The sequence below is a fragment of the Styela clava genome, chromosome 9 (genome assembly GCF_964204865.1).
Source record: "Styela clava chromosome 9, kaStyClav1.hap1.2, whole genome shotgun sequence".
In the NCBI taxonomy this organism is placed as follows: domain Eukaryota; kingdom Metazoa; phylum Chordata; class Ascidiacea; order Stolidobranchia; family Styelidae; genus Styela; species Styela clava.
In genome coordinates this window covers 6,290,576-6,305,808 of record NC_135258.1, presented here as the reverse complement: position 1 = coordinate 6,305,808, position 15,233 = coordinate 6,290,576, and positions in this window count along the sequence as shown.

Below are 15,233 nucleotides of genomic sequence, written 5' to 3'. Positions count from 1 at the left end.
CTTTTTTAAAGAAGTTTTCTCAAAGTCAGGTCACGAGAACTTACTCGAAATGAGAGAGAAGGGTTCCTGAGTGAAGCTACTGGGACGACTAAAATGACAAAAGCTACGGACATTATAAGTTGTGAATTCCACATAACTGAAATTCTTGGAAAACTTTGGGCATAAATTTTTTTGTGTACATTGATTTGATTTACATTGACTGTAGTCGGATGAGAGCTCACAGCCAACCGAATTTGGCAGATAAAATCAGGATATTTTGCTAATTTTGATTTTACTTATACGGCTTTTGGAAACGGGTTGTCTGGGTAAACTAATAATTATACGATAATTAAGAATGTAACAAGTTAAAAATAACTAAAAACTTACAAATAGGAAAAACATAAAAGTACAAATCTAATTAATGTTCACATATCACGGTGGCAAATATTGATGAATGAAACAAGTGACTGGCCACCTAATATTCTATTGTTGCGTCACCATTATTGCTGCTAAGCCTTTGCTAAAAAAACATAATTAAATAGATGCTTGAAGAAATGTTCATACTACATTCCAGATTCTAGAGAGTTTGGATCCGTTTACACACTCGCGATTTCAACTTGTTTTAATTTGTCTTGTAGCAAATGTGCTTCATACAGCATCAGCGCGCGATCGAAAATGTATCATAAAGGAACGCTAATTTGTAATAGCCACCTTCGTGAAACTCTTTTAGAACCGTGATGGGAGAAATTGTTATTTAACGTTAATCTAACGTAGAATAATAGGATTGAAAGCGTGCGAATAACTATCCTGCATATTTCTCTGTAACAAAAATTTATCATAGACTTATAACTTTACACAATCTCATAAAAAATACCTTGAATAATATTTGATTATTTTTTCCGCCAAACGACCACAAATCAAACTGAAAATTTGTCTAAAGTACGAATCAGTCTTTTATTATTTCAACCTCAAGTCGGAGCTTTACTGGGACCCGAACGTAGTCTGACTAACGCCACTGCTCAAACCGAGTGTCCTGGTCTAAAATACTTTCAGATCTATAGTACATTGTAGTAGTTTGTTTCTTTTTAATAGAAACCCATATGACAGAAAATTCTATATAATATTTTAATGCTGTATACAAAAGGGTGTCTGGAAATCTCCAAAATCTGATTCTCAGCTAAATGTAAAAAAAATCCGATCCGGGCACCGCAATAACAAAATGTTTACAATAAAATAGTTTGATATTTTCGTTTTGTTTTTCAAATTTTCAACCCCAATTTTAGAAGTCTCAACTTATGGCTTCGAATTTCGACTCTGGTTTTCCCTCTAATACCAGACAATTCCGGACCCAGGATCCGACCTCACAGTCTCAAAAATCGGAACGTATGGTAATCCTAACTGATAGTCAGTCTATCCTAATATAAGCACGTAAACAGCACCCAGGAAATGAATCGTACTGAGTATCAATTGTGAATAAACACCGTCGGTACAAATCAACAAAAGACTATGTAATTTTTTTTTTAACTTAGCATAGAAATATAACGTCGAGCACTTCAGCTTTAGTTCAGCTAACCTAGAATGTCATGATGTTTGTAATTAGAGAAATATCTGATGCGTGAATTCGAATATTTTGTCTGAGTATTGCCACACACTGTTTTCAGTGGCGGCACGTCAATAGGGCATTGCCCCGGTTGTTTTTTCGGTATAATAAAAAATATTCGAAAAATACCTCAATATCGGTTGCACAGACTGTCTACACTAGCCATATTCTCCCGACATGGTTCATTTTTCGCTCGCAAAGCCTTCGCCGAACGTCGACGGGGCGACGCCGATTTTGCCCCGGTTGCTCATTGTATTTCGTATTCTCTCTTTTATCTTCCACTCGCCGCGTTTGTCTCGTTTGTTTTCTGTTTCTTTTACTAAATCATCGGGGCCGATCGGGGCTAGCTCCGAAATTATGACGACACAATGCCGACATTTCTTACAACAACGTGTTGACATATTCACGCATTCCTTCTCGTTCGTTGGTTGCTTGAAGAGTTGATAGTTTCCTCGCCATCGTTTTTGTCGCTTGTTTCGCTATTTGAATCAGTTGGAGACCTTTAGTCCATTTGCTTTCGATTTTCCACATTCCTTTTGAGCTCCTCACTTCTTTCCGGCTTCGTATTTATTAGCCTTAGACCTCATAATGAATAAGGTTGATGCACTACTTCGCACTCCGTTTTCGCAGCTGCCGCTGGAACAAAAATTAGAGGTACAACGTCTTGGGCCTTATCAACCAAAAAATTGTTCACTGGAACAATCCCATGACGGAGGAAAGCGTCGGCGTACATATTGCGCAGAAACTTGGTATAAGAAACACGAATGGTTGTGTTACAGCGAGGACAAAAATGCACTTTTTTGTTTTTATTGCCTACTTTTTGCTACCGCTCGTGACTCACGTTGGTGTAAATTTGGTTTTAGAGATCTTAAACATTTTTCCGAGCGTGCCAGGGATCATCAATCTTCTATGGAGCATCTGGACAATGCAGTAAAATACCGAACATTCGGAAATGTTAATATTGCAGCACAGTTGGATGGAGGACGCGCGGTTTCTATTCGTCGGCACAACCAAAACGTCGAGAAAAACCGCCATGTTCTCGGTCGATTGATAGATGTTTTGAAGTTCATTGGTTGTCACGAGCTGTCCCTCCGTGGGCACGATGAACGGGCTGGCTCTTCTAATAGAGGGGTATTTTTGGATATGGTGGAATACACCGCATCTCTAGATACAGTATTGAGAGATCATCTTGATGCCGCAACTGTTTCGAAAGGGACATCTAAGGATATCCAAAATGATTTGCTCGACTCAATGTATAAAATTTATTTACAACATTTGGCTCTGGAAATTGATAATTGCCAGTTCCTTTCGATTCAGTCTGACGAGACAACTGACATCACGTGCGTTTCCCAACTGGCTGTGATTTTTCGGTTTGAGAAAGATGGTAAACCTACCGAGAGATTTCACAGCTTTGTACCAATCGTTGATCGCACGGCTTGCGGGATATCGGCTGTACTGAAAGAAGTGTTACAGCCTTACAACGCGAAGTCAAAATTGATAGCTCAAACTTATGACGGCGCGGCAGTCATGAGTGGGTCGAAACAAAACATGGTGTTCAAGTTTATATAAAAGAAGATTTTCCTCATGTGCATTTTTTACATTGTTATGCACACCAATTTAACTTCGTTATTAAAAATATGTGTCTTGATACCCCTCTCGTCCGTATATTTTTTGCAAATGTTTCGGGGTTTTCTTCATTTTTTTCCGTTTCGCCGAAGCGCTCTGACCTCTCTCGCCAAATATGTAGCCGCCGTCTTTCATCTTGTGCACCAACACGTTGGAACTTCCAATCACGCGTGGTGCAGGGCGTGTCCGAAATTAGGTCTGAGCTCATTGAGTGTTTCAATGGCATTCAGAGCTCTCCGGTTTGGGACGAACGCTCTGTGAGGGAGGCGGCAGGTCTAGAGCGTCTGCTAGATAATGGTGAGTTTTCATTTTTTCTCGCTTTTTTCTCCACAATATTCTATCACGTGGATGTATTATACGGCGCATTGCAGTCAAGGCTAATGAATGGAGCGTCTGTGCAGTCGTGTATTTTAGACTTCTGCGATGCTGTATCTCGTATCCGGGAAACAATAAAATACGACGACACATGGAGTGCTCCTTTACGCCGCGGGCAAACAACGCAGCGTTTGATTTTGTCTGCAAAGGAATGCTGTGACATTCTGGTGAATCAAATAGGCGATCGTCTGCGCACTGAACACCTTGCCGCGTTCTCTTTGATGAACCCCAAAAATTTTTCAAAATTTGCACGTCAATTTCCCATCCATTTGTTGGCCACTGTCTCCAAATTTTACCCCATGATAAACGTGGGTAAATTGGAAAATGAATTGCGATGTATATACACCAATCAAACTTTTTTGAACATCACATCAACTTGCGCGCTCTATGGGTTCCTCATAGATAACACTCTAGTAACTACCTTTGCGGCGTCTGCAAAATTTCTGGACATCATTTTGACGAACCCTATTTCTTCCGCCGACGCAGAGCGAACATTCAACACGCTGAAGCGTATTAAAACGTATCTCAGAAACACAATGAAGCAAGATAGATTAAATTCCTTGGCTTTTTTATTCATTCACAGAGACGTTATTTCTGGGATGCATGACTTTAATCAGCGCGATATTGAGCCTTTTGCTTCCAAGAAACCGCGGCGTGTTGCATATATGTTCAAGCAGTAGAAGTCTAGCAGCATATATATCTATGAGTGAGCGACGCATGTCCTTATCTTTGCATTAACTTTCCTTTCTTCATAGAAACGTTTTAAACCTTATTTTAGGTTTTGTCTGCTTTCCCGAAGTTTCTGTTAATATGTCATTGTATTTATCTGGGTAAATATTGCCTTTCCTTTTGAAAGAGGTTTCAAAATAAACTATGTCTATATTTATTAATCCCTTGACTTGGACCGGTTTTAAAGACACTTTCTTATCGTTAAAAATTGTCGTTTTTGCCGATTGGTTGTTACCGATGGAATGGTTTTATACTCATAAAATGATGGGAGAACTTACAGCGCTTATCCTGTCCCCGTAGATGGGGGTGACTTGGTCCCGCAGTAGCTTGCCCCGGTTGTCAAAATGACCACGCGCCGCCACTATATTTTAAGATATCAACGTTAGAAAAATCCATATATCTGTGATAAAATATCGGAAACTTCAATTTATTTTAGTACAATAAAACTTGATTGTACAGGGATACTCCGATAGTCGACGAAATAAATTCGAGTCATAAATGCCGCGGTATTCAAACGGAAATTCGGATCTCGAACCGCGGCGAAGTGAGATGGCGTCATCCGAAACCGAACTTAATCGATAAAGGTCAAGACTGATAAACAAAAATCTTGTTATGCAGTTGAGAATTTCAGTTCGTCTTGATATGAAGAGCTTAGTAAAGCAAAAAAGTTTCCAAAAATCTCACTAAGCAAAAATGCATGGAATGTTCCATTTTTTTATGCTGCAATATATCATTAAATAACTTCAGCTTATAACTTTATTAAATTACTTCGTTTTTGTTGATGAAAATAATAGGTATCATAGTATGAATAAAAATTTGCGCGGCCCGCTCACTCAGCGGTGACTGATAAAATAACCCGCGATAGCGAATGGGTTAGTCACCCCTTCTATATAACAATAAAGCAATAAAATGTTCACGTTGAGTTGTGTCGAACGTAACCAGCAATTTTGGAATTGACTCCATTCCGGAAAAATGTCAAAGATATTGTAATCATTGCTTTAAAACGTCCATTACATAAGGGCCTCACAATTAGCATAGCCTAGTAGAGAGTCTCATCGTATAAATCCGGCCCTGATTCGAGCCTACGTAGGTTGCCGCCGATCTATGTATTTTCCCCATTATTGTATTCGTATGCCGTATTTAGGCGATGTGCTGGCCCCTGATTGCTGCTTCTGCATTGTAGTAGGCCCTTGATCTGAATTTCACGATTTGCCCTGCTTTCATTACTTGGTGTATGTACTAAATTAGCGATAAAGCTACACAAAAAGAGTGAAAGTCAAATCAAAATTTTCTTACATTTTTTAAATTAAAATAATATTCCGGCTGCGTGTGCCGCTGCTACAACGCAACATTATGGCATAGTTTCACTGCGATGCAAGGGATATTGCAATAAAAATAGAAAGATACAAAAAAATTTGATTTAAAACTAGCTGTTTTGTTATATAAAAATAAAACCCTACATAAGACACGCAGATGGGCTTGTAAATTTAAATTAGCGAGAGCTCTAGTATACCATCACACTTTTCTCATACAGCGTTCTACATCTTCGCTAAAAAATAATACCCATAACAAAAATACGCCATGTTATTTTTCATATACAATAGCGCTCTACAAATAAGCGGCGTATTGAAACATTTGTTGTACAGACCAGTGGTTGTCATCGGATAGTGCCATCTTATTCCGGGATAAATTTGAAGGTCAAACAACTCAAAAATTATTCTCTTTTTGTAATTCTGTTTCTTTGTGTGATTTCAATTCAGTAGTTCCATTCTCACATATTACATTATTTTCAATACTTGTCTTCAGTCGTTTCATATCTGAGGTGTTATTTAAGACCTCATCGTTGAATGAATTATCATTTGGACCATTTTCTTTATCTTCTTCAGATGCTTTTCGTTTTGCTTTCCTCTTGAACATATCAGCAATGGTAGGTTGAATACAAGCCTTTTTGTGTTTTTTCTCATCATTTTGGGTTGGACTTTTCAGCATTTTTCAAAATTTTAATACTGAGTGCAATAACACAATAAGACCTAAACTGTAAAACTTAATCAAATAGCGAATAATCGGCTGTACTGAAAGAAGTGTTACAGCCTTACAACGCGAAGTCAAAATTGATAGCTCAAACTTATGACGACGCGGCAGTCATGAGTGGGTCGAAACAAAACATGGTGTTCAAGTTTATATAAAAGAAGATTTTCCTCATGCGCATTTTTTACATTGTTATGCACACCAATTTAACTTCGTTATTAAAAATATGTGTCTTGATACCCCTCTCGTCCGTATATTTTTTGCAAATGTTTCGGGGTTTTCTTCATTTTTTTCCGTTTCGCCGAAGCGCTCTGACCTCTCTCGCCAAATATGTAGCCGCCGTCTTCCATCTTGTGCACCAACACGTTGGAACTTCCAATCACGCGTGGTGCAGGGCGTGTCCGAAATTAGGTCTGAGCTCATTGAGTGTTTCAATGGCATTCAGAGCTCTCCGGTTTGGGACGAACGCTCTGTGAGGGAGGCGGCAGGTCTAGAGCGTCTGCTAGAAGATGGTGAGTTTTCATTTTTTCTCGCTTTTTTCTCCACAATATTCTATCACGTGGATGTATTATACGGCGCATTGCAGTCAAGGCTAATGAATGGAGCGTCTGTGCAGTCGTGTATTTTAGACTTCTGCGATGCTGTATCTCGTATCCGGGAAACAATAAAATACGACGACACATGGAGTGCTCCTTTACGCCGCGGGCAAACAACGCAGCGTTTGATTTTGTCTGCAAAGGAATGCTGTGACATTCTGGTGAATCAAATAGGCGATCGTCTGCGCACTGAACACCTTGCCGCGTTCTCTTTGATGAACCCCAACAATTTTTCAAAATTTGCACGTCAATTTCCCATCCATTTGTTGGCCACTGTCTCCAAATTTTACCCCATGATAAACGTGGGTAAATTGGAAAATGAATTGCGATGTATATACACCAATCAAACTTTTTTGAACATCACATCAACTTGCGCGCTCTATGGGTTTCTCATAGATAACACTCTAGTAACTACCTTTGCGGCGTCTGCAAAATTTCTGGACATCATTTTGACGAACCCTATTTCTTCCGCCGACGCAGAGCGAACATTCAACACGCTGAAGCGTATTAAAACGTATCTCAGAAACACAATGAAGCAAGATAGATTAAATTCCTTGGCTTTTTTATTCATTCACAGAGACGTTATTTCTGGGATGCATGACTTTAATCAGCGCGTTATTGAGCCTTTTGTTTCCAAGAAACCGCGGCGTGTTGCATATATGTTCAAGCAGTAGAAGTCTAGCAGCATATATCTATGAGTGAGCGACGCATGTCCTTATCTTTGCATTAACTTTCCTTTCTTCATAGAAACGTTTTAAACCTTATTTTAGGTTTTGTCTGCTTTCCCGAAGTTTCTGTTAATATGTCATTGTATTTATCTGGGTAAATATTGCCTTTCCTTTTGAAAGAGGTTTCAAAATAAACTATGTCTATATTTATTAATCCCTTGACTTGGACCGGTTTTAAAGACACTTTCTTATCGTTAAAAATTGTCGCTTTTGCCGATTGGTTGTTACCGATGGAATGGTTTTATACTCATAAAATGATGGGAGAACTTACAGCGCTTATCCTGTCCCCGTAGATGGGGGTGACTTGGTCCCGCAGTAGCTTGCCCCGGTTGTCAAAATGACCACGCGCCGCCACTATATTTTAAGATATCAACGTTAGAAAAATCCATATATCTGTGATAAAATATCGGAAACTTCAATTTATTTTAGTACAATAAAACTTGATTGTACAGGGATACTCCGATAGTCGACGAAATAAATTCGAGTCATAAATGCCGCGGTATTCAAACGGAAATTCGGATCTCGAACCGCGGCGAAGTGAGATGGCGTCATCCGAAACCGAACTTAATCGATAAAGGTCAAGACTGATAAACAAAAATCTTGTTATGCAGTTGAGAATTTCAGTTCGTCTTGATATGAAGAGCTTAGTAAAGCAAAAAAGTTTCCAAAAATCTCACTAAGCAAAAATGCATGGAATGTTCCATTTTTTTATGCTGCAATATATCATTAAATAACTTCAGCTTATAACTTTATTAAATTACTTCGTTTTTGTTGATGAAAATAATAGGTATCATAGTATGAATAAAAATTTGCGCGGCCCGCTCACTCAGCGGTGACTGATAAAATAACCCGCGATAGCGAATGGGTTAGTCACCCCTTCTATATAACAATAAAGCAATAAAATGTTCACGTTGAGTTGTGTCGAACGTAACCAGCAATTTTGGAATTGACTCCATTCCGGAAAAATGTCAAAGATATTGTAATCATTGCTTTAAAACGTCCATTACATAAGGGCCTCACAATTAGCATAGCCTAGTAGAGAGTCTCATCGTATAAATCCGGCCCTGATTCGAGCCTACGTAGGTTGCCGCCGATCTATGTATTTTCCCCATTATTGTATTCGTATGCCGTATTTAGGCGGTGTGCTGGCCCCTGATTGCTGCTTCTGTATTGTAGTAGGCCCTTGATCTGAATTTCACAATTTGCCCTGCTTTCATTACTTGGTGTATGTACTAAATTAGCGATAAAGCTACACAAAAAGAGTGAAAGTCAAATCAAAATTTTCTTACATTTTTTAAATTAAAATAATATTCCGGCTGCGTGTGCCGCTGCTACAACGCAACATTATGGCATAGTTTCACTGCGATGCAAGGGATATTGCAATAAAAATAGAAAGATACAAAAAAATTTGATTTAAAACTAGCTGTTTTGTTATATAAAAATAAAACCCTACATAAGACACGCAGATGGGCTTGTAAATTTAAATTAGCGAGAGCTCTAGTATACCATTACACTTTTCTCATATAGCGTTCTACATCTTCGCTAAAAAATAATACCCATTACAAAAATACGCCATGTTATTTTTCATACACAATAGCGCTCTACAAATAAGCGGCGTATTGAAACATTTGTTGTACAGACCAGTGGTTGTCATCGGATAGTGCGGTCTTATTCCGGGATAAATTTGAAGGTCAAACAACTCAAAAATTATTCTCGATTAGGGTATGATTGCTGTATATAAGGAAGGCATCGTTGTCCTATGCATCAAACCTTTTCCGGAACATAACCATTACTCGATATCCTTGTATCGATATCACACTAAAATCACAGTAAATTTACCAAATTCATTTTGCACAGACGATCGAGTAACAACCTCCTTTTCGAAATAGTTCATTCAAGCGTTGGCAGCTACAGAGTCGCGTAATTAGGTTCGCACGTAAATCCTTCCTTGACTCGTAATGTATTGTCGTTAGAAAATATAGTGTGGAATAGCGAGCGTGATATCGCTGCATACCATTGTGAAAATCATAAGTAGTGGAAAATAGTAAAATTTACTAAAGTAAATCACCAGGAAAGAAATACAGTGAAATATCATTCAAAATGTCGTGGCCTATTATGTCATATAACAAAAAAGTAAAAGAATGTCAAAGTTGAGTCTTAACGAACGTAACTTGCTTTTTTGGAATTGAATTCAATTCCACAAAAATCTTAAAAATAATATAATCGACCAGTGTGGGGTCGCTTTAATAAGATTAACTAGTTATTTGCATTATATAGGTTCCGCGTTGAGAATATGATATCACTTCAAGACGGAACCGTTACTTTTGGTACGCGCAAATCCGAATCTTCATTGAGTGTTGGGAATGAGTTTGAGGCGTTTGAATAAAACCCATTTCTACCTTACCTTCCCTATTGGTACCGACACGGAATTGGAATTGTTCTTTTTTTTTCTATTTCGACGTAATACGTCGCATACTCGCGCCTTTCGCTACGTTGATGTAAGATGATCTTTATGACGTCATTATTAATGCTATACTTGTCACCTTTGACCTTGCTTGCTTGCTCTCTCTCTCTGCTTGTGCTGCTAGATGTTGAGTGCTGTGATCTATGATGTCTATGTTATATCTATAATATACTCAAGCATCCTGAATAGTTGTGTATTTACTCACAAACAAACATGGTGTCAGAATCGGGATTGATGTAAAGTTGCTTGAAAAAATATTCTAAAAATCGCGTCAGTGAGCAATCAATTAAGGATGGCTGATTCGTCATTGAACAGACCAGATCCTCTGATTTTTGATGGAAATGTTGCTGAAAACTGGAGAATATTCGTACGTGAATATGATATTTTCATCGGAGCACTGCACAGTGATAAAACTGACAAAGCTAAAGCTTGCATATTACTTAATTTGATTGGGAAAGAGGGCAGAGAAAAAGAAGAATCTTCTACATATGAGGCAGCTGAAGGTGACGTTCCTGCTGAGTCTCGTGATGATCCAGAATGCCTGAAGAGAAAATTTGCAGAAATATGCCTACCCAAGTCAAACATAGGACTAACAAGACATCACTTCAACACAAGAGCACAGATGCCAGGTGAATCTATCCAATCATTCGTTGTAGACTTGAAAAACAAAGCCAAGTCTTGTGAATTTGGTGATCTCAAAGATGAGTTGATTAAAGACAGAATTTTGACTGGCGTTCATGATGATAACCTGCGAAGGCAATTGCTAAAAGAAGCTAATCTTACATTGAAAAAAGCTATTGATATATGTGTAATATATGAACTTACAAATGAGAGAATGAAATCCCTATCGATGAATGCAACGAAAGAAGTTGATTCCGTATCTCATCATAAAAGAAACACACGCTATAATCCGAAATTTTGACCTAACAAGTTCGAGAAAAACAATAGAACATTTCGTACAAATAATGACAAATTTTATAAGCCTGATTGTCATTTTCAGAGTGTGTCTAAATTTAATTCTGCTTGCCAGTATTGTGGTTTAAAGCATACTAAATCACGTGATTCTTGTCCAGCATTTGGCAAGAAATGTAATTTTTGTCACAAAATGAATCATTTTCAAAGAATGTGCTTTATTAAACGTGGTCAATCAAAAGAATGTCATAGATCTTCATATGATGTTCATGGCAATCAAAACCAGACCCCAGTTCATGAGGTTAATGACCTGTATAATGCTGATCATTTTTATGTTGGTTCATTTGATTGTGTCAATTCAGTTAAGACTACTGGTCCTGATGAAGCTTTTGCTGGTTTATATGTGAATAACAACCATGTCAAACTCAAAATTGATACTGGTGCTAAGTGTAATGTCCTACCATTGCATATTTTCAATTGTGTCAGATCTGATGAAAAGATTGACAAGAGAAATCCTGCATTTTTGATTGGTTATGGGTCTAGTAATAGAATTCCTACAATTGGATCTGTTGTTATAAAATGTATTTTCCGTAATGTCCCATATTTGCTTAAATTTCAAGTTGTTGATAGAAATGTCACACCTATTCTTGGAATTAATGATTGTTTAAATTTGAATCTTCTTACTTTGAATGTGCATGAGTTGAAACCCCAAAGTGTTCCCTCTGTACTTTCGCCCGAGTCCGTTCAAAAATATGTTGAAAATAAGTTTTCTGATCTATTTGATGGTAAGCTAGGTGAATTGCCTATTACTTATCACATGAAACTTCGATCTGATGCACAGCCAGTGATCAGACCTCCCAGAAAAGTTCCTGTTGCAATGCAGAAACTTGTGAAACAAGAATTAGATAAAATGGTTGCCAATCAGATTATTTTACCAGTTGACGAACCAACTGAATGGGTGTCAAGCATGGTAGTCACAAAGAAAAAATCTGGTGCCATTCGTATTTGTTTAGATCCTACTTTATTGAATACATATATTTTACGTGAGCATTATCCAATGAGAAATATTGAAGATATTGTTGCCACAATGCCCAATGCTAAATATTTTGCTGTATTAGATGCATCTTCTGGTTTTTGGCAGATTAAGCTTGATCATGAATACTCACTGAAAACTACCTTTAACTCACCTGTTGGTAGATTTCGTTTTTTGCGTATGCCATTTGGAATTTCGTCTTGCCCAGAAGTGTTTCAGAAGGCTATTGATCAACTTTTTGATAAGCTACCCTGTCGTATTGTTGTTGATGACATTCTAATTTGGGGCTCGACTGAGAAAGAATTATTTGATCGTATTGTGCTTATACTTGAAAGAGCTAGAGAAGTCAATTTGAAATTGAATTTGTCCAAATGTAAGTTTATGACACAAGAAGTTGGATATTGTGGTCATATTTTGACTTCGAATGGTTTAAAACCATCTCCTCGAATTACCCAAGCTATTCGTGATATGCCAGAGCCTACTGATAAACATTCTTTGCATCGTTTTATTGGAATGATTACTTACCTTGCTAAATTTTTGCCGAAATTGAGTGAACATACTGCTAATTTACGTTTATTGCTTAGAAATGATGTTGAATGGTATTGGAATGAAAATGAACGTAATGATTTTAATATGCTCAAAATTATGCTTTCTAATATGCCAATTTTGAAATTTTATGATTGTAACAAAAGTGTAACTTTAACATGTGATGCATCCCAGAAAGGGTTGGGAGCTGCTTGTTTACAAGATAATGTACCCATTGCTTATGTGTCCCGTGCATTAACCGATAACAAGGTATGCACAAATTGAAAAAGAACTTCTAGCTGTTGTTTTTGCTTGTGAAAAATTTCATCATTATATATATGGTAAAAAGATTTTAATTGAATCTGATCATAAACCCCTAGAATCTATATTGTCGAAACCTTTTCTGAGTGCACCTCTCAGATTGCAAAAAATGATGTTACGTTTACAAAAGTATGATTTGAAAATTATTTATAAAAAAGGTACTGAAATGTATATTGCTGATACATTGTCACGAGCATATGTTTCAAATGATAAACTTGTTGATATTATGCATAATTATGATGATTTTGATATTTTGACAATTGTTTCTATTTCCCCACCAAGAGCACATGAGTTGGTTGAAAAAACCAGGACTGATCAAACATTACAAGAACTGATTAAAATTATCAAGCATGGATGGCCTAATACTGTAAAAAGTTTGCCAATCCAAGTTCAGAAATATTTTCCATTTCGGGATGAACTCATTGAACATGATGGTGTTGTGTACAAGTCAAATAAAGTTGTTGTTCCCGAGTCATTACAACAAGAATACATCGCACAAATACACCGAGGACATATAAATGTTGAATCCACAAAGAATCGTGCACGTGATTATTTGTTTTGGTGCAATATGTCCAAAGATATTGAAGAAGCTATTTCACATTGTTCTGTTTGCAATAGTCTGAAGAATCATCAACAGAAAGAACCATTGAAATTACATGAAATTCCTGATCGTCCATGGTCTATTCTAGCTACAGATATATTTCACTGGTATGGAAGTGAACACTTAGTACTTGTTGACTCTTATTCTGGATGGTTTGAAATTAACCACTTGCCTGATATTTCCTCATATACTGTTATAAAGAAACTGAAAGAACATTTTGCTAGATTTGGCAGTCCAGATGTACTGTTCAGTGATGGTGGTCCCCAATATTCGTCGCTTCTTTTCAAAGAATTTGCTAGAGAATGGCAATTCAAACATGTTATGAGTAGTCCTGAATTTCCTCAAAGCAATGGACTAGCTGAAAATGCTGTGAAACAATCTAAAAATTTATTGGAGAAATGCAGACGAGATCGATCTGATCCTTACCTTGCTCTATTAAATATTCGAAATGTGCCTAGAGATAAAATACTTGGTTCTTCTGCACAACGTTTGTTATCACGTCGAACAAAAGGTGACATACCTATATCAAAGAATTTGTTGAATCCTGAAATGAGAAATCCAAAAGAAGTGCATGATCAATTGCTGCACAAAAGAAGCCAACAAAAGAAATATTTTGACAAGTCTTTAAAACTGCTACCTAATTTGAACACTGGTGATATAGTGAGAATGCAAACTAAAAAAGGATATGACAAGAAAGGTATCATATGCCAGAATCATCACTTACCAAGATCTTATATTGTTGAGTCTGATGGAAGAAGATATCGTCGCAATCGAAGACATATCCTTAAAGCAAATGAATCTTACTATCCTCGAACAGAAGAAGATATCGATTATTCTAATGTATCTGATTCAAATACTGATGTTCCAAGTCAATCTAATATTGTTAATGGAAGTCCTAATTTTGTGCCCAGTATGACTTTTACTAGAAGTGGAAGGAGAATAAGGCCAAATCCAAGATATTACTCTAGTGATTTTGTGAAGTGAATATTGCATTTTGTAGCTTTGCTGATTGATGACAAATTGTTGTAAATGAGATTTGAACCTTCCAGTTGGCATTGCTATTATGTGCATTAGTGTTGTATTTCATGTGTTGATATTTGTTTAAAGAAAAGGGGATGTAAGATGATCTTTATGACGTCATTATTAATGCTATACTTGTCACCTTTGACCTTGCTTGCTTGCTCTCTCTCTCTGCTTGTGCTGCTAGATGTTGAGTGCTGTGATCTATGATGTCTATGTTATATCTATAATATACTCAAGCATCCTGAATAGTTGTGTATTTACTCACAAACAAACAGTTGACAAGCTAACACTGATTTCTTATCGTACCCTAAAGAAGCTCTTTACAGACTCACTGAGCTGTTAATGGTATACCAGCTATATAACTGCACAAATACGTAAATCTCTGTTGGTTCGTTCGGAGTTTGGAAAAGCGATTTGATGCAGTTAGGCCAGCGGTTCTCAAACTGTGTGCCGCGTCATATTCATGTTCTATGAGAGGTTTAATCAAACCTATTTGCAAATGTAACCAAGAAAACTTGAGAAGTTTAGTGGAAAATCGAAAGAATGACGCAAAGGTGCACAAAGACCTTAAGCCGGACAATGTGTTTTTATCCCTCGATCAGAAAGTCATTAAAATTGGTGATTTTGGCATAAGTGAAGTCATCAAGTCAAAGACTCAAACAGTTTACACCAGAAAAGGCCTCGGTACTGACG